The sequence below is a fragment of the Acomys minous genome (genome assembly GCF_964271855.1).
Source record: "Acomys minous genome assembly, chromosome: 4".
NCBI lineage: Eukaryota > Metazoa > Chordata > Mammalia > Rodentia > Muridae > Acomys > Acomys minous.
Window position 1 is genome coordinate 80,820,092 of NC_140486.1, and position 18,520 is coordinate 80,838,611.

General features: G+C 40.9%; 1 pseudogene across 1 annotated transcript in view; it reads right to left on the reverse strand.

Moving 5' to 3' along the window:
* The window catches only part of LOC311596214 (serine/threonine-protein phosphatase 2B catalytic subunit beta isoform-like), a 245,335-nt pseudogene extending 239,237 nt beyond the window's left edge, over positions 1 to 6,098 (reverse strand). The window contains exons 1-2 of the transcript XR_014783619.1: positions 5,856 to 6,098; positions 987 to 3,765 (exon numbers count right to left, since the gene is read on the reverse strand). The product of XR_014783619.1 is annotated as a serine/threonine-protein phosphatase 2B catalytic subunit beta isoform-like (transcript). The remainder of the gene's footprint in view (positions 1 to 986; positions 3,766 to 5,855) is intronic.
* Between the last annotated feature and the right edge of the window lie 12,422 nt (positions 6,099 to 18,520).

Genomic DNA, 18,520 nt, shown 5'->3' on the forward strand with positions numbered 1-18,520 from the left:
CTGTCCCAACTATTTCCCTAAAGAATCCTTTAGAATTACAAAGCAGCCAGGCAAGTAGTTTGTTTTTCATATAACTTTTCTCATGCAAAATAAAGGCACACTTAATAATACCTTTTCAATTTTGACTTACATGATTTTAATTCAAGCCTTTATAACAATAGCTTAATATCTAATGTTACATCCATATTCAGAATGCACCAAGTACAGAAATAAATGCAACAAACCTAAAATCAAGGTGCTACAAAACAGCTTCTACACCAAAAGGCAAGCATCTGATAAAGTACTTTAATTAAGCATATATTTACAGACATACAGCTACCGTAAAGGAAGACAGACAGATTTAGGAAAGAAGCTATATCTGCAGAGGAAGGAAACAGCAAGTTACAGTCAAGTTTATACATGGGACATTTGACAAACACCACAGAACAAACTCTAATCATTTACCAGGCTACAAACCTTGCCAGAAATCTTTTGGCAAAGGAAGTTCACAAAGGAAGTTTTGGGGTCTAAGCAGAATTTTAACGCAAAAATTAAATATTTGACAATATAATACAATTATATAAATTTTTAAAGTAAGAAACTTGGCTCTGAGTTTCCATTTTAGCAATCTGTATGTCCCTGATCCACATTCTTTAGTGAGGTTTTTAAAAGGGTGCACTAGACAAATGAAAAAACAAATATTTCAGAATTATGACATGAGCTGCTCCCAGATCACTTTAAGAAAAGCTGGGGAACTGACCATTATTTTCCATTAAAAGACAACCCGGTCAGCTAGGCGTGGTGGTGCACGCCTTTAATCCCAGCACTCAGGAGGCAGAGGCAGGTGGATCGCTGTGAGTTCGAGGCCACCCTGGTCTACAAAGGGAGTCCAGGACAGCCAAGACTACACAGAGAAACCCTGTCTCAAAAAAAAAAACAAAAAATAAAAACAAACAAACAAAAAGACAACCCGGTCTATCAATATTATGTCCTGGTCAGGTACTAACCAGATGCTGCCTATCACACACCTTACATCAGCTGCTAAGACAGGAAGTGAAAAGCAGAAGGAGCCCCTGCAAAAGAGTGTGCTGTGCCACAGTCCATCTAAGGCACAGCAAGTTACATAGCACAGTTACCGCTTTGCGTGGCCCGGGATCCTCCAGCCAGCCCTCCACTAGGCAGCATGCCTGTGCGAGTCAAGCCCTTGAGGGTCAGCACACTTTCACTCTCCTCCCTGAGAGCAGAAAAGACCCTTGCCATCTTGCCAATTGCTGGGATTTTGTTTCTTATGATTTCTTTCTGGGCTGCAGCTGAACCATCAAACTAGTCTTGACCTTCTGTTATCAATTCACCATCCGAGCAGATACTGAAAACATCTCCCAATATTTTTGTCACTTTTTCTCCAACAAATGGTAAAGACCATGTGAAGACATGCACAAATTTGGGCAACCAGTAAGGGTGTGGAGAGCAATTAAACTGTCAGATGTTCATCACAATATTTTCATACTTTAGTACAACAGCCTTATTACTGTAGACATCCAAGTAATTAGGTGTTGAAAATGTGTTATTAATGAAGGAAACCCCATCCTTGACCTTTCCTGTGCGTTCCATAGCCTGCATCTTGAGCTTCATGACCTCTAATAATCAATAACAATTTATTGTTTTGCAAAAACTCACACACCGCCGGATAGTTATAAAAGTAAGAACACCCTCGAAGTGTATTATGACTAAAAGGGCCTTGTGATTTTTCATTTCCAGAGTCTTCAGAAGGAGCAGACCACAGCAAGTCACACATTGGTCCAAACATAGGTGGCTCTTAAAATCTGTCTAATCTCCTAATATCATCCAGTGCGTGTGTTTCCGTGAACGTCCACCATGAACACACAGAAATTGTTGCTTTAAAAGTGCAGCAAGGAGTAAGCTGTCGAAACCTTCCATACAAGCTTCATAGACTCTGTCTGAATATTTAGTTTTACATTCCTCTTAAAGGTAAATATTCAGTAAGGTGTCTGCATTCGTGGTTGCCTCTCAGAAGCAACTATGTACCTGGGTATAGCATCTTCAGGACCCATAAGTACAAGACACACTCTGTTCTAAAAGAACCTCTGTCCACATAATCACCAACAAAAAGGACCTGTGTATTAGCAGGTGGTCCTCCTACTTCAAAGAGTTTCATCAGATCAAAAAATTGGCCACGGATGTCACCACACGCTGTGACTGGGCCTTCTACTTCTATCCTGGTTTTCTCCTGCTGAAGTATAGCAATGCCCTCACTGATAACTCTTGGAGCAGATTCTTCATCTTCCCAAACTTCTTTTACCAGGGGAACATCACCCCTGGGTATCCCTTCCATGTCAAATGCTTCTTCGGATGTCAACCAGTGAGTTGCTGGGGGAAATGGACAGCTTTGAAGACACAGTCAGTCCAATAGGTGGCAGTGGCTACAAGCACCAACCGGCAGCACCCCTGGGGAACATGGCCAGTTTATTTTATTATTAGATAACATACACTAAAAAGTAAAAGTAGAAATTAGAGTATTAATGACTCTTATCTGAATACATTTACTCAATTAGGAAAGATAAATTGAAGAGAGGGAAAAAGGAAGAATATCCCAACAAAGGGTAAAGTACAGTACACAAAAGTTTAAGGCACATTTACAAATGTTTAAGCATGCTGGAGACTTCAAGAAATAATACTATTAACTACAAACACAGAGTGAATACCAAATTCCTGCTGAGCTATAGTACATGGGATCATGGTGCACATGAAAAATATGGTGAGATCCAAGGAAGAGGGAACCTCAGTGCTCATAGATCTGGGTATGGATGCAGAGGAACAGTAAGACTAACATTGGTCATGCAGATGAAAAATGAGTGTGTTCAGGAAGCAATCCAAAAACATCATCCCAGAGACGTGACAATAGAACATGTCAAAACAGCCATTTCATTTCTGTCTCATATCCAATCAAACTTATTTAGTTTTCTTAGGAGACATTCCCTAGATAACAATTGCATCTTAGAGCTATAAATATCTCATCAGCCAATGAAATGGGTCCATTGTCTCTGAAGAGCTAATGGAGGACAATCCCTGCAAGTAGAAGAGAAAAAAACAGTCTTTTCGTTAGTGGACAGGCATCATTCTCCAAAACCAGATAGGCGTGTCTTGGTAAGACATGGTTAGCTAAATAGCTATGCAAGGACATTAACCAGGTCACCAAAAACATGGACAGAGATGGCACTTTGACCATTTCCCATCGGACAGAATCCATTATATGAGCCTGTAACACAGTGGAGAGCTGTCCACACACGCTAACTGAAGTTCAAGGTTTTGTGCTGACAGTCCAGAAAGCAGTCAGGAAGGAGCAAGCCTTCCTCCGTGAACAGAATGGAGAGTTCCTGAGTCCCATTTATGCAGCTGCGTCGGGATTGTCCTAGAAGGAAAATGGAGTCAAGGCATCATCCTAACCCTCCCCCTTCCTTCCAAGGAGGCCCTAACCCCACAGAAAATTCTCACTTAAAATCCTAGAGAAAGGGGGAAGACAGGTTTCCTTCCATGTTTGTTTAGAATTTCAGCAGGGAAAGGGGGCTTTCATACTTCTGGTCACTGCTGGCTCCATCCTTAGAATTCATGGAAGAGGCATAGTGGAGAGACTGTGTTCATCTGGCTTCATGTCTTTGTGACAAGTCCTGGAGAAAACTTAAGAGGAGATATTTCCTTCGAGCGATGGCTTCAGAAGATTCTTAAGAAGTTCATGGAAACAGGAATGTAGAAGCGATGCTTCTCTTCCTGGCAGACAGGGCACAAAGAGAATATAAACTTGACATTCATATATCCAGTGACCTATATCCTGCAGCTAGGCCACACCCCTTATGTTTCCAGCAACTCTCAAAAATAGCACTGACCGCAAAATACTAAGCATACGAGGCAGATTTCATATTCAAATCATAACGTTTCTATTGCAGCTAAGGCTTGTTAAAAATCTGTTACAAGCATGCTTGCTACTATAAGGGAGATAATCAGCTTAGATTAAAACCTATAGTACACTTCAACAAGTAGTGAGTAAAATCCGCATCACAGTAAAATGCTCAAAGTCCCTCAAAAGCTATAGTTGCCATCCCTGTTTCCAGACCAAGAATGCTGCTTTTGTTCGGTTTTGTTTGTGTTTTCCAAAATACCCCCTGTGTATGGGTTCTTCTTCTATATAACTCTATGAGTGTCAGCTCTAATTGGCGGATGGTTTAGAGGTCCAAATCTCTTGGAGGTTCAATAGCATAGCAGAGAGCCTGTGTGATTCAAAGGGAATGTTTTAATCTACCAGGAGATACGAGGTGTCACAGCCGTTGTGTGAACTCTGGCAGGCACGCTGCCCTGAGGAAGCACGCTATTGTCTCTAATACTTTGAGTTCAGCAGTTTTAATTCCCACCTCTGTGTGATGTTTGACAGTTCATTCATTCTGAGAGCTTCAGAGCAGCACAGGTGACTCAGGATCACATAGTTATTTTAAGGATGTGTCGCTTCTGTTTATTTTTTAATGCTAAGGAGAATGAGCTGAGTGTGTTGGAGGAAGACCTTTGTGCACAAAAGAAACTGCTCTCTCAAAAAATGAGAGCTTTGACATTTAGAGCTTCTGCACTTCTCTGGGGGACAGCTTCCTTAAGCCTGAAACATTGATTGGGGCCAGAGTTGGAGACTCCACCCCGCAACACCCCCTCTCAAGAAGTGAAGCTTTGAAAAACTCAAAGCAGGCATTGGAATGACCCACGGAAACTTTCCTGTATTATTTGCTGCAATGCCTGGAATGTGTCTCTTTGCCCATTTGACAGAGGAATTCTGAATTTCAATCAGAATTCCAACTAGAAACATGACTCATGGGTGGAGTTTACAGAGTTAACAGAGAAGAGTCATCTATGCTTGAAGAAAGAGTAGTGAGAATAGACCCTTGGTAAGCAATTATCCACAATGTGGTTCCTGGTCCATTGTTGGGGACCACAGGGACAAAAGAACAGACAGAAGAAGAAAGAGAAAGATGAGGGACCATTCCAGATCATTGATGGGGAAAGAGATAGAAACTGGAATAACCAAACAGGTCATGAATGGAGGAGGGCCTCGGGGTATTGAGCATTTCCTACTGCCTCTCGAAATTGAAGCTTGTCACTGATAGATTCAATGAGCGAGAAAATTACTGACTTCAGTTAGGTACCTGCCAATGACTCCACCCATGTACACTGGATGCTCCCAACCTTTGTTACATTAAATGGCTCACAAGAAAAAAATTAAAAATCCTATACCTAGGAAAGAGACTGGTAGGGCTTGGGGGAGGGTTGGAAGGCACCAGAAGAAAGTAAGAGAAGGTAGGGGACGCCGAAATAGGGATGTATTACATACGTGTATGAAATTATGAAACAACAAAGTTAACGTTAAAAACACAATAAAAAGTAAAGTCAAATGCAAGATGGGTGGCAACAAGGTGCTGGTTCGGGTGGCAGATACACAATAGCTCTTTCCTAAGAGACACTCATCATATTTTTCATGGAGGCCTTTCAGAAGAAAAGGAACATTTGTATTGTAAAACCGCTGAACTCACTAAGAAGGTCATTACCAATAATGAATTAGCAACATCTGAAATTTATTTCATGTGCTCCGAACTAACATTTTATATCTCAATAGAAAATGACTCTTTCATCACATTTCAATACCTTATATCAACATAAAAGCCAATGTAAAATTATATTGAGCTGTTCTCTGTGTAAAGACTGACCATGTTTCAACAAAACAGGAAAAAAAGGTCAACTGCTATTCACAGAAGCAGTTCTTGAAGCCTAAGAAACTCATGGTTTGGATGCAAAAGACTCATTTTTTAGAATAAATAGCTCACCGTTATTTTTCGACATCTCTCATTTTTGTATCCCATGTTCTCTGTGTCACTATTTTTCTCACACGCTTAGCTTAAATCCTTCCTACGGTCATCATATCGAGGCAAAAAGTACAGTCTGCCACTGATTTTCGTAACACATACTTCTTTGTTAACATTTTGTTTGTTTGTTTCACACAAGGCCCAAGCCTATTAGAGTTCCCAGCATTCCTCATTCTTCTACTGACTATCCCTGTGAAGTTGAGAAGTTGTGTGGGAGAAGGAAAAGAGGAAGGGAAGGAGAGATGGAGAAAAAAATTTCCCACCGCAAAGGAAAGCACTGCTGTCGTGAAGTTCCTGCGACCACCCACCAGCTCCAGCCAACACTCTTGAGAATCAAAATCTGTCTCACTAAGGCATCACTTCTAATCATCTCTCTCCAAGGTCCTTTGATTATCCTGCCTGGTTTTGGAAGCTTCAGTTATTTTCTGTTATCATTTCTGTCATTTTGAAATGGACAATCTTTTCTATTTCTAAAGAATGATTTATGAAATGTACAAGAATACCTAGTTACCTCAGGAATATTTAAAGCAAACCTTCATCAAGAACTCCGTTCATCTGGTTTCCCCCCCCCCCCCCGCACCTTGGGAAACTGCATGCATATTGCTGAAAGCCACATCATTTAACTCAATTAAGATATAAATGCTGAACACTTCCATTTTAACCTAACATGTTACAATGAAGCACTAACTTCTAGGAACTAGCTATTTCCTTTGAAAGAGTAACTTTTAATACTCAAATTAGTTCTGCATTGAATGATAAGCTATCATTTCTAATAGCCACAGTGCTATGACACTTATACATTAACAAATGTATTTCTGAGAAAAATAATACTTAGGAAGGGTACCTGACTAAGATGTTGCTTTTACCATAAATGCAATATGTTCAATAATCTTCATAAGAAAACTATTTTAATATTTAGTAGTAATTTAGATGAGTATGTGCTTTTCATTATAAGCACAAATTTATTTCTGCTAAGCTTGCCATCAACATTAATCAAATACACATAAGCGCTGTACTCTTGATGAGCTGACCCCTTTATGAAAGTATGGAAAAAGATGAGGCCATGGAAAAAGTGTCCCTACAAACCACTGCATAGAAGATGGCCTGGGTTAAGGAGGTGATCATGGGGAAATAGAACACTATTTGTGTGGCTGGGCATAAGTAGGTAACTTCACAAGTTGCTCTCTGACAACTGAAGTTCTATTAAAGTTTTTCAACTAAAGCTTTTCTTGCCAAATATCTCTACTAGGAGGATTTTCACAAATTTGACTTAGGTCAAAATGTGAGCAATTTCTAAATAAATTATTACTCAAAATCCTCTCTGCTAATAAAAAACATGCATAATTGGTCTGCTTTATTAAGAGTACAGGATTTGCATTTAAACTGATTTGCATTGCTTTCCATGGAATATGCCACTAAGCACTTTCATTCATTCATTCATTCATTCAAAGAAACCTATTATTTTCCTATAAGAAGTCACAAGCTATCCTGAGCTGCCCAGGCCTTGAATCTTTAAGTAGGTAACTCCATTTTATCTCATCGCCCTAAAGTACTCAACCACCTTCTCTTTTGTTTTTAGGTTTGATAACTAGTTTCCCATCTCATATTTGCTCTTATCACACCTTACCCTCCATCCACACCTCTTTCTTTAGTACCTTTCATTTGATCATGGGCAGTCATGCTTATTTTTCTTCACAGGTCACTTCTTTGAGTATGACTTTCATTCTTCCTCAAGCTACAGCCAATGTCCTCTTCTCCAGGGAGGAACAAATTTGGGGTATTGTTGGCACCTACAAGCCCAGCCTTGGCCATGTGTTTTCAAATCAACTTCAGTGCCTGGAAAAGTTAAAAACAAACAAACAACAAACAAAAACATTCTACGCAGAACATAATTATGAATTATGCAAAATTCTCTTCTGCTTACTTTCATATCTAGTTGGATATACTATATAAGTAAATAGTGATTATAAATATAAAACAAAGACTATATAATGTAAAATACTTGACAGAATTCTTTCAGAGTTCAGATAAACATATGACCAAATATACTCAATTTTCCCGGAAAATCCACTTGATGTTGGCATATAACTGGATAAGTATGACATAGTCAATGTATACCTAATGTGCTTACATCAGTCGGCTGTCCCAAAGGAAGACAGAGTCGTATGCTTCAGAGCCCTGTAGTAGAGTGGTGCCCTGTGAACTAGGCTGTCTCATCAGTGAACAGCAGCCCCACTGATCTCAGCCTGTACCAGGGCTGTCATGAAGCAGTTGTTACCTAAGTTTCTAGCCCAAGGAATAAACTCCAAACATTGCAGCCCCCTGAAGACTGCCTCTGAGAGCTGGGCCAGTAGAGGCAAGTGCTTCAGATGCTCAGAGAAAGGCTGCACGCCCATGGGAACACGCAGGTCTCTGGCCTTTGGGAAATTAGTTGGCTATAGCCAGATCTCATAGTGCGTAAGTGTGCAAAGAGTTCCATTTAATCCTCCATATACCCAAGGATAAGTTACCTCATATTTGAATACTTACATACACTCAGTTCCAGCCCTGTGCCGTATTCACTGCCTATGTTATGTCTATACCAAAATTCCCACTTGTTTATTTTGGCTATTATTTAAATTTCTTCAGTGTTTTTTTTTCCTACCAAAATTCAAAGCATCGTCTTTGATCTTTTCTTTTTATCCAGCTAGCCCAACTCCCTGAAGTTCCAAGATCTATCTTGGCACCCTACAAAAGAACTGAATAGATTGGATCTCTTTCTCTGATTCTCCTTTAAACTTGAAGAAGCACAAGTTAAAAGTTAGCTACTGTGCATGCCATGTCACCTAATCACGGCACCAAATGAGCTTTATGCCACTTCAGAAAAGTATTTGTTGCTAATGTCTTTTGGATGACACAGTTGAATGTTTTGGATAACTTTGTTTTTCAAAACCATTAGGTCTGGGTGGCTTTTGTGTTTTATTTTTAATTGCTTAAAAAAAGCCTTGAGCATTCCAAGAAAGTAAGACTGAGAAAGAATAATGATATTAAAGTGAGCTTCTGTTTGCAGAGATGTCTTTTGAAGGGGGGTGACTAATGTTTGGGAGATGAATCATCGTAACAGAATTGTTGGTGGCAGTTTCATCACAGTCTGTGGGCTAATTTGCAATTAAAGAACATTTTTATTCCTTTGTCTTATATAATCCAATACTGAAATGTAGGAAAAAATTCCAATAAATAAAAACACTACAGGGAAGAATGCTAAATACCAAATGTGCTCCCATGACCATCACACAGTCTGTTGTAACAGTATTTTTATGTTCTAAGTGATACCAGCCACCATTTCCTTACCGTGGCCTCTTACACCATTATGGGCTACGTCTCCAGGGACATCATTAGACCTGGACTCTGTAGTCTTTGCAGTCTGAAGTGAGAAATAGATGGTGCATTTTTTTGGCCTTCTTTCCCCACTTGGTTTGAGCAAAAACAAGAGGTACTTTCTGTGTGTGAACAGAGCTAAAGCCTAAACTGAATTAGGTTTTAGAACTTTGGTTCCCCCTTAACAGTGAGAAAAAATAAGCAAACCTTCATATATCTCTGGCTTTATAAGAATGCTACTCACTACTGAGAAATGAAATTAAACTTGAAAATGTTCTGCTTTGTATCTTTTCCTGGCTTCCAGTTGCCTCTGGGACCAAAATCCTGCCCCTCCCCCCCCCCTCCCGCCACTTACCTCTAGGCAGCATGGTGACGGCTAACATCAAGCTTTTTCCTTCTCCCTGTACTCATCCTTTTACAAAGAGTCAGTGACTCGGGTAGTATAACCAATGCACTGTCTCCCAGAACCACAACTACCACCACTTCATCTCTGAACGTGGCATTAACTGCAGCATGGTATTTAGAGAAGGTTTTGTTTAGTTCACCGTTTGGAAGAATTAAAGAGTATGACACTCATGCTGGCAAGCCCCGCCCCCACCCCCACTACCTCACCTCACTGAATGTCATCAGTTCAAGCCACCATTGCAATTTCAGACCAACTACAGGACAAGCTCAGCTGGAGCCCGGCATCTAAGAAGCACGGCTGAAAGCAGAGGTTAGTAAACGACTCGGCTTCTAAAAATTCTGTTCAAACTGAAACTTTCCTAGTTATTGAGAACCCTAAACATTTTCCATTTTGGAGCCATTCCACAGTCTCGTCAAGGTAACGCGTTTAAATTCCAAGAATACCACCCCAAATGTTATCACGATAGAAAAAGAATGGGAAGACAGTGGTGTTAGGTACAGCAATAACATTTCTATCTTTGCCTCCAGATAGTGCAGCATTTTTTTTTCCTTTTAGTTCTATTATCTTTTTAAGTTAACATACAGAGTGGTGGGTTGCACTGTGACATTTCCACACATGTTTATCATTACACTCCATGCTTTTTCATCCCCTCTCTTGCTCATCCTTGGCGTTCATGTTACATGCATTTCATTTCTGTGCTTTATCTTCTTCCCCTTTCCTCCTCTCTCACAGTTCTCTTTCTACTTTTACGTATTACACATGTGTATGTGTAAATTTATATCTAGTTTCTAAATATGACACGTACTCTGGTACCTCATATTTGACCACATTCCCTGGAGGGGGAGACCTGGTGGCACTCAGAGGAAGGATAGCAGGCTACCAAGAAGAGACTTGATACCCTATGAGCATATACAGGGGGAGGAGGTTCCCCTCAGGCACAGTCATAGGGGAGGGGAATAAGGGGAAAATGGGAGGGAGGGAAGAATGGGAGGATACAAGGGATGGGATAACCATTGAGATGTAACAAGAATAAATTAATAAAATAAAATTTAAAAATTTTTAAAAAAAGAAAAGACATGAAATATTTATCTTTCTGAGTCTTGTTCCATGTAGAGTGATAAGCTATAGCTCAATCCATTCTTTTTGCAAATATCAAATTTTCATTCTTCTTTACAGCTGAAAAAAATTATCTTGTATGTATCTACTATATCTTTCTTTCTTTGTCAGTCTGTTGATGACCCTCTAGGGTAAGTCCACACTTTTACTCATTGCTAATTCAGAACCAAGAGATTAGTGGCAGCCATTAGAATTTGATTCAGCAATGAATGTCAGAAACTATAAAACCTATTTCCTTTCTTTTTCTAAAGGTAGTAGGTCCAAGACTCAGTGGGGTGTTAATGGGCATGGGTCAAAATTAGTGTCTTCTTGGTCTATAGTTCCCATGCAGGGCTTCACCAGTGAGAGCTTCCATGTCCACATGGTGAGGAGCACCAAAGAGACTGAGAAGCATGCGCTTTAGTCAGAGTTCATGTTTTTCCTGTATTGGCATATGTGATCTCTAGCAATGTGTGCATCCTGGTAGAACTGAAATGAGATCTTTTCCCACTATTCCACCACTTTTGTCAAAGTGTTTGATTAATACACACACACACACACACACACACACACACACACACACACATATATATATATATATATATATATATATATATAATTGATGATGATGATGATGATGATGATGATGATGTCTGGACCTAAGGGAAGAAGCTAAATGGTCATGCTATCAAACTGCCTTCTAAATATCCATGTCTGTGTCTGTAATTTAGTGCTACTCCAACTTTAGTGTTACTGCAGTGTGCCATGGTTAATACACACATGTATTACTGTTCAAAGTACTGAGAATAAGTGGATGTGAATGACCAGCTGCAGGCTAGACATATATATCGACTTCCAAACCCAACTCCAAGTCTCAGGAAACATCATGAAAGGTGAAAAGAACGCAGAGCTAGAGAACAGGGAGGCGTGCTAAGCAATGCTGCTCTCTAGATATGGCTGATGTGATAGTTGATTCCATTGTGTAATTACAAGATATCTGTATTTTTATACAACATGAATAATGCAGGAAACACTTGAAGAACAATACCTTTAGCGATACCTAACCTTTGCATCATTTCCTGAACTTAAATTTTTACCTTCATCATTTCTAAAGAACAGAAGCTCTTGAAGAAAGTAGATCAGAGATGCCGTTCTCCATCTGATGAAACTCAGATTGAGGTAATATTTGCTACACATACCACGTTGGTAAGTTGGGATAACTGGGATGAAGGTTCTCCAATTTTTAATCCAGTAGCATTGACTTTGCTGTTCTCAGTTCCCCTGCATAACCTTATCCACGTGAACACATCAGTACCTTCATTCCCTCAAGGACTACTAAAGGGATCTCCATTGGTAAGAAAGCGATTTCTCAACAAAGGCTTTTCCTGTGTGTTTGATAGCTACTAGATATATCTGTACACTACAAAATAAATTAATTTTGCCTGATTATACAGAGCAGGTGCATTCAGACGCCAGATATGCAGCTGAAGCATAAGTATGTATTGTTTTAAGATTGGTGTTCTTTTAAAAATATGATGGCTTTCTTCCTCTGAATAGCGTGGACTCTGGAAGGCCTTCTTTGTGATCACACAGCTCAGTTCCTTCACTATAGTTACCCAGCCTGGTACCTAGAACCTGGTCACTAACCTTATCAGTCAGGATTGCCAGCTGCAGACACAGCCATGGACTCACCTGATTAATTTTCTTCTGACCAAACAATTGTTAGACTAATGTTTTGTTGTGGTGGTGGTGGTGCTTGTGGTTGTGGTTGTGATGGTTGCTTTGTTTTAGGCTCCAAAAACAGGTTTACTGAAAACTGAAAAGAGAAACAACCACATATATCCTGGGTGACAGTGTCACAGGTGGCATCAGGCACCACACACACAGCAGCTAATCTTCAGGAAGTTTCACTGATTCTGAGACAGAGCTGAGATGACCTAACAGAGTCTTTAAGAGCCACCCTTAGACTAACGTTTTCCGAGGCTCTAAGGACTCAAAACATTCTTGTTTTGCCCTGTCCATCCTCAGCTAATACCAAACAATGCCTCGGACATCATTCATATCTAGGGTGCAAACTAACTCCCTTGTGGCCAGCTTGATTCTTCTTTGTATGTCACAAACAGAAGTGAGGTTCAACAAGAGCATGACTGGAGACAAAGAACCTCCTTCCAGGTGCACATCCAGAACCAGAAGCTACCCCTAAATAAAGTAACCAGAGAATGCAAGTTACGCCAAGCAAGGATGAAGTGCAAAGCAGCATGTCAAAATTATTATCATAATGTTCACAAATTAACAATCTAAGCCAGGTGTGGTGGCACACACCTTTAATCCCAGCACTAGGAGGGCAGAGGCAGGCATATCTCTGTAAGTTCCATGCCACCCTAGTCTACAAAGTGAGTCTAGGACAGCCAAGGCTACACAGAGAAACCCTGTCTCGAAAAACCAAAAAAAAAAAAGAATCAATGAGTGAAGTCAGACAAACTAGTAAGAAGGAAGGTAGAAAGGTAGGAAGGGAAGGCAGGAGGGAGGGAGGAAAAGAGGGAAGGAGGGAAGGAAGGTTAACTTTAAAGGAGTTTGAAAACCACCAAAGACTGTGGTGTCTCCTTGAATTTTGTTATATATACATCACTGCAATTATATGCTGAAATATAAGAATTGCAGTATTGATCCTCTTTGTCCCCAGAGCTCGCCTCTCCCTTTGTCACAGCACCAGGCATTCACACTGATCCCTTAGCTTAACAAATTACATCACAGCTGTCCTAACCAAAGGATGCCTGTCAATATTACACGAAAGCCACAAGCTAAACTCATTAGTAGCCTTCTGTTATCAGATCGATCTTAGTATGTACAAGCCATGCGTATTTAGGTACCTGTTCTAGAATACCATGAAAGCACCACCTGCCAGCATCATCCTGGAGATGAACACTCACTCACAAATTCACCCACAGGCAACTTAATTGAAAGTAATACATTATTCTGCTTTGCTAAACTGGACTTTGAAAATTTAGTGTGAACAACTATCACATTCAATGTATCTATTTTCATAAAATGAAAAACTAGCAGTTATAGCATAAAAAAACCTATAATACCAACCACTGCGCCGCATTCAGTGCTGACCTACTTACTCTGCAGACCTGCAAAAAGAGAGACATCAAAATAGGCAGCCCTTGATAGCTCATTCTCTTTCCATTGGACAGTCCTTAGCAATAGAATTTCTGAGATTCTACTACCATATGCTACATGATAGTGTCTGGCCAGTCTTTTGATTTGTGCATGGTGGCTTTGTATATTCAGAAATCAATTCTATGAGGGAGATCTTACAAATTAAGATTCACTATTCTGAAACATCTATGGGCCATGTCAATGTGCTTGTGAATTACAACCACAGTTCTTACCAGCTCTTACTTGTGAAGGAAACCGTTCACTGAGTTGATATTTGAGAGATGAAAAATAGTGGACAGCTAAAGAAAAGTGTGTGTGTGTGTGTGTGTGTGTGTGTGTGTGTGTGTGTGTGTGTGTGTGTGTAAAACTAGATACCTTTTCCAGAACACAGTAAAAGCATCAACTCCCCTAGAACAATGGCGAAGATGAACACACGAATTTGCCCACAGGATTGAGTTCAACTACTGAGGCGCGAGACCACAGAGGCTAAGCACCCAACCAGGTTCAGGTGCTCAAGCTGTTTGATGAAGCACAACAATTCAAATGATCCATGTCGACTGTGGAGGCTGAGAAGAGATGAAGCCCCGAGAACCACTGGGAGTAATCTGCTAGGCAGTACTTGCTGATGTACTGAGTGAGTCGTCACATGGCCGAACGATGGAGCCAATGCCATCGCAGTGTTAGCTGTCCTCTTCATGAGGTCCAGGTAAAGGTGATGTGCCCTACATCAGTCTGACATACTCAATAAGTTCAGAGGCCTGCTGTATTTTTCTGATATGAGTTGAATCCACTCACATAGTCATATGACCCTAATCTCCCTTGATGAGTGTAGAAGTGGTAGTTTTTATTTTTAGGCTTAAGATATTTATCAGTCTGTACCTCATGGGTAGTGATGGGCACATGGCAGTGTCTATGTGTTCAACAAGAAACAAGGCTCTTGTTGCTCTACGTTCCTTTCAAAATGGAGCCAAATGGCAGCGATGAAACACGGTAGCCGAGCGCCAGGTACAGCTTGAAAGCCACCGAGTGACTCGGAGCAGACGCAGCCTGACCTCAAATGCCTGTTATGTATTGGCTTCCTTTCTGCTAAGCACATTGTCAAACCATCAGTTGCTACCTGTATCATAAGCCCTGTGATTCAGAGAGATATCTAAAGGATGAAATAAACAGGAATTCTTGTTTAATATTTCTAACCCCTTAAAAAGTGCACCTATGTTTCCCATTTTCACCCTGTCATGGAAGAAGAAGTAGGAGAATGGGGTTTATCATAAAACAGCCAGTAAAGAAGGGAGAGAAAATATATTTTCTAATATATGTAACCACAGGCATGCAATTTCATTGCAGACCAGTAACTCATGCTCCCCCACGTTACATAGAACACCCAGTCTTTAGCTTTGATCTTTGTCATTGAGAGCTTGCAGAAAATATATTTGCTGAGTCACAAACATTACAGAGGGAGAGCTGCTGCAGAAGGCGTCACATGAAGATGCACAGGGCCACTGATGAAGGCAACTTTGCCATGGCAAAATGGGTGGTGACGTCAGTAGACCAAGAATGGATTCAGGTATTGGCTTATTCATTCGTCAGTGAATGAATAACTGCAAAACACACTCTCATTTTTTTCCTGGTAAGTGAGATAAAGTTCTCACTCCAAGAATAAAATAAAAGTGCATCAAAGTTAAGCATTAAGTGAAAACACATACACATGGATGCGCACATAGCTATGTATCATGTATAATATATATGTACATATACACAAACACGTGTACAGAGATGGAAGGTCCTCTTGGTGAGTTACATACAGATTCTGTGTTTGATATTGTTATACACAGGACACATTCATATCAGCTCCCCCTCATACTATGCAGCAAGTCATGACTATAGTGTTCTGGCTTTTCATACCAGCTACAGATTAGATTCTCTGAGCAACTTTGTTTTTTAAATGCTCAATTTGAAGCCTCAGTCCAAGCTAATTCAGTAACAATTTTCTAAGCAGAAGACAGAAACTGATACTTTATAAAAGGTCCCCAGATGATTCCCATGCAGCAGGCAGTCTGACCAAAAGCACAATTTTATAAGGGATCCAGGGGGCTGCACTTGCCGCTGACTGTTGTATTTCTATTCTTGTCAGGGAACGAGGTCTGCGTAAGGCTGTTGAAACCTTGACTGCAGCCCATAAGGCCACACTGAAAAATAACTTATTTTCTTGTTTCGGTAGAATTCCCATGTGTTTTCTTTTTTATTATTAGTGAAAATAGTTTCTTCTCTCATACAATACATCCTGACCACAGTTTCCCTTCCCTCTGCTCCTCTCAGTTTCCTCCTACCTCCCCTCTCCCCCAGATCCACTCTCCCTCTGATTCCCTTCATAAAAGAACAGGCCTTCAAGAAACAATGACTAAATGCAACAAAACAAGATACAATAAGACAAGGCAAAGGCTCTATAATAGAGACCAGATAAGTCAATTCAATAAGAGGAAAGAGGCCCAAGAGCATGCAAAGGAGTCAGAGACACACCCTCTCCCACTGTTAGTAGTCTCACAAAAACACGATGTAAACACCCATGACCTATACACAGAGGACCTGGTGCAGACCCATGCAGGTCCTGTGCTTGCAGCTTCAGCATCTGTGAGCCTATATGAGGTTGAATCCATGGACCATGTTCTTCTAGTGTCCTCCATCTTCTCTGACTCCCAGAATCTTTCTTCTTCCTCTTCTGCTGGGTTACTGATCTCCTACAGGAGGGAGACCTCAAATTTAGACTCTCTCTCTCTCTCTCTCTCTCTCTCTCTCTCTCTCTCTCTCTCTCTCTCTCTCTCCACATAATAGCTGGCTGTGGGTCTCTGTACCTGTTCCCATCTACTGCAGGAGGAAGCCTCTCTGATGACAACTAAGCAAGACACCAATTTATGAGTATAACAGAATCATTAGGAATCATTTCTATGATTTTTCTATCAGCTATGTTTGGTTCTATCCTAGGTCTCTGGGCTATCCAGTCTCCACTTCCTGGCCATTCAGCCAGGCTAGCCATGAGCTCCCTCTCCTGGCATGGGCTTCAAGTTAAACCAAACGTTGGTTGGCCATTCCCACCACCATTGCCCCAGGCAGCACATCTTGCAGGCAGTGGGTTAGTGTCCAAATTTCTGCTTCCATAGCCTGTAGAGTCTGTTTGCACCAACAAAGAGACTAGAACATCCAGGTGAAGGCTCCACTCAGGCAGCAGCTCTCCCACTCTGTATTTAATGAGCTGTGTGAATGTTGTCCTCAACAATAGGGCCTCACAGGGACTGAGTATATTTTCTTCATGACAATTTCATATGTATATCATGCACATTAAAAACCTCACTTAGAAATACATTTTAAGCATGAAACCCTCATTGGGTGTTTATTGTGCTTTACAATAAGAGTACTACCCTCTTCCTAACTGTTGCCATTTCAAACCCATTGGAAACAGGAAGCTTTTGGGTGAGAGAGCAAGGTTGAAAATGCGCCTTTTCTAGTCACCTGGTTTTCTGATTCAAAACTTCTAAGGGGGATGACAGAAGGCTTGGGAACACTGTATCCTTGGTCTGGTTTTCTTGTCATCTCTGCTGCAGATGAGCTAGCACAGGTTCGCTCTTTGTTGTTCCCTTGCTTGTGGTGTTTCGCAATAACAAGCAGCCAGCAAACACCAGCCTACTTTCAGTGTTGTAGCAAAGGTCATCCACCATAAAATTATCAGTGAGATTTAATTAGATATTTTGTCACTAACTAATAAGAACCAACATCTTCACAAGCTTCAATAGCTGTGTGCTTGTCTTTAGGGGCAGACTAACCTAAGCTACTGTTTGTTTCTTCCAAATCTTCCACAGATAAAACCTTCTTTCAGACCTGCCTCTGCACTATTAATGTACTCCTAATGTCTATGTTTTGTTATGGCTAATGTGCAATACAAGACAAAATAGCTTAAGCAAAAGACAGTCATTGGATATTAGCCCAACATAGAAGTCCTCTGAGAAACTTCACCCATCGGGGGCTCAGAACAGATACTGGGACTTGCAGCTGGACCTTTGGCACAATGCTGAGAGTTGTGTGGAAAAGTAGGTGGGTGGAAGGGGGAATTAGGAGCTGCACAGACCGACCACCAAGGCTAGTGGATATGGACACAGGAGGCCTTCACAAACTGAGACACCCACTAAGGACAACGCATGCAGAGTACTTAGATTTCTTGTTCAGATGTAGCTGAAGGAAAGCTCATGCTCCATGTGTGTGGGGATGGGGAGAGAGAGGACCGTCTCTGACATGAACTCTGGTGCCTTAGGTTTGATCACTGCTCTCTTGGCAGGGCAGCCTTGCAGGCACACAGAGGAAGGGGATGCAGGCTACCTTGATGAGACCTGATTGACTGTGATCAGACAGTGGGGGAGGAGGACCCCCCCATCAGAAGTCTATGGGAGGGGAATAGGGTGTAAGAAGGAGGGAGGGTGGGAACTGGAAGATAAGAGTGAAGGGATAAATTAATTTTTAAAATATGTTTTTTATATGCTCATAGGGTATCAAGTCTCTTCTTGGTAACCTGCTATCCTTCCTCTGAGTGCCACCAAGTCTACCCTATGAGCATATACAG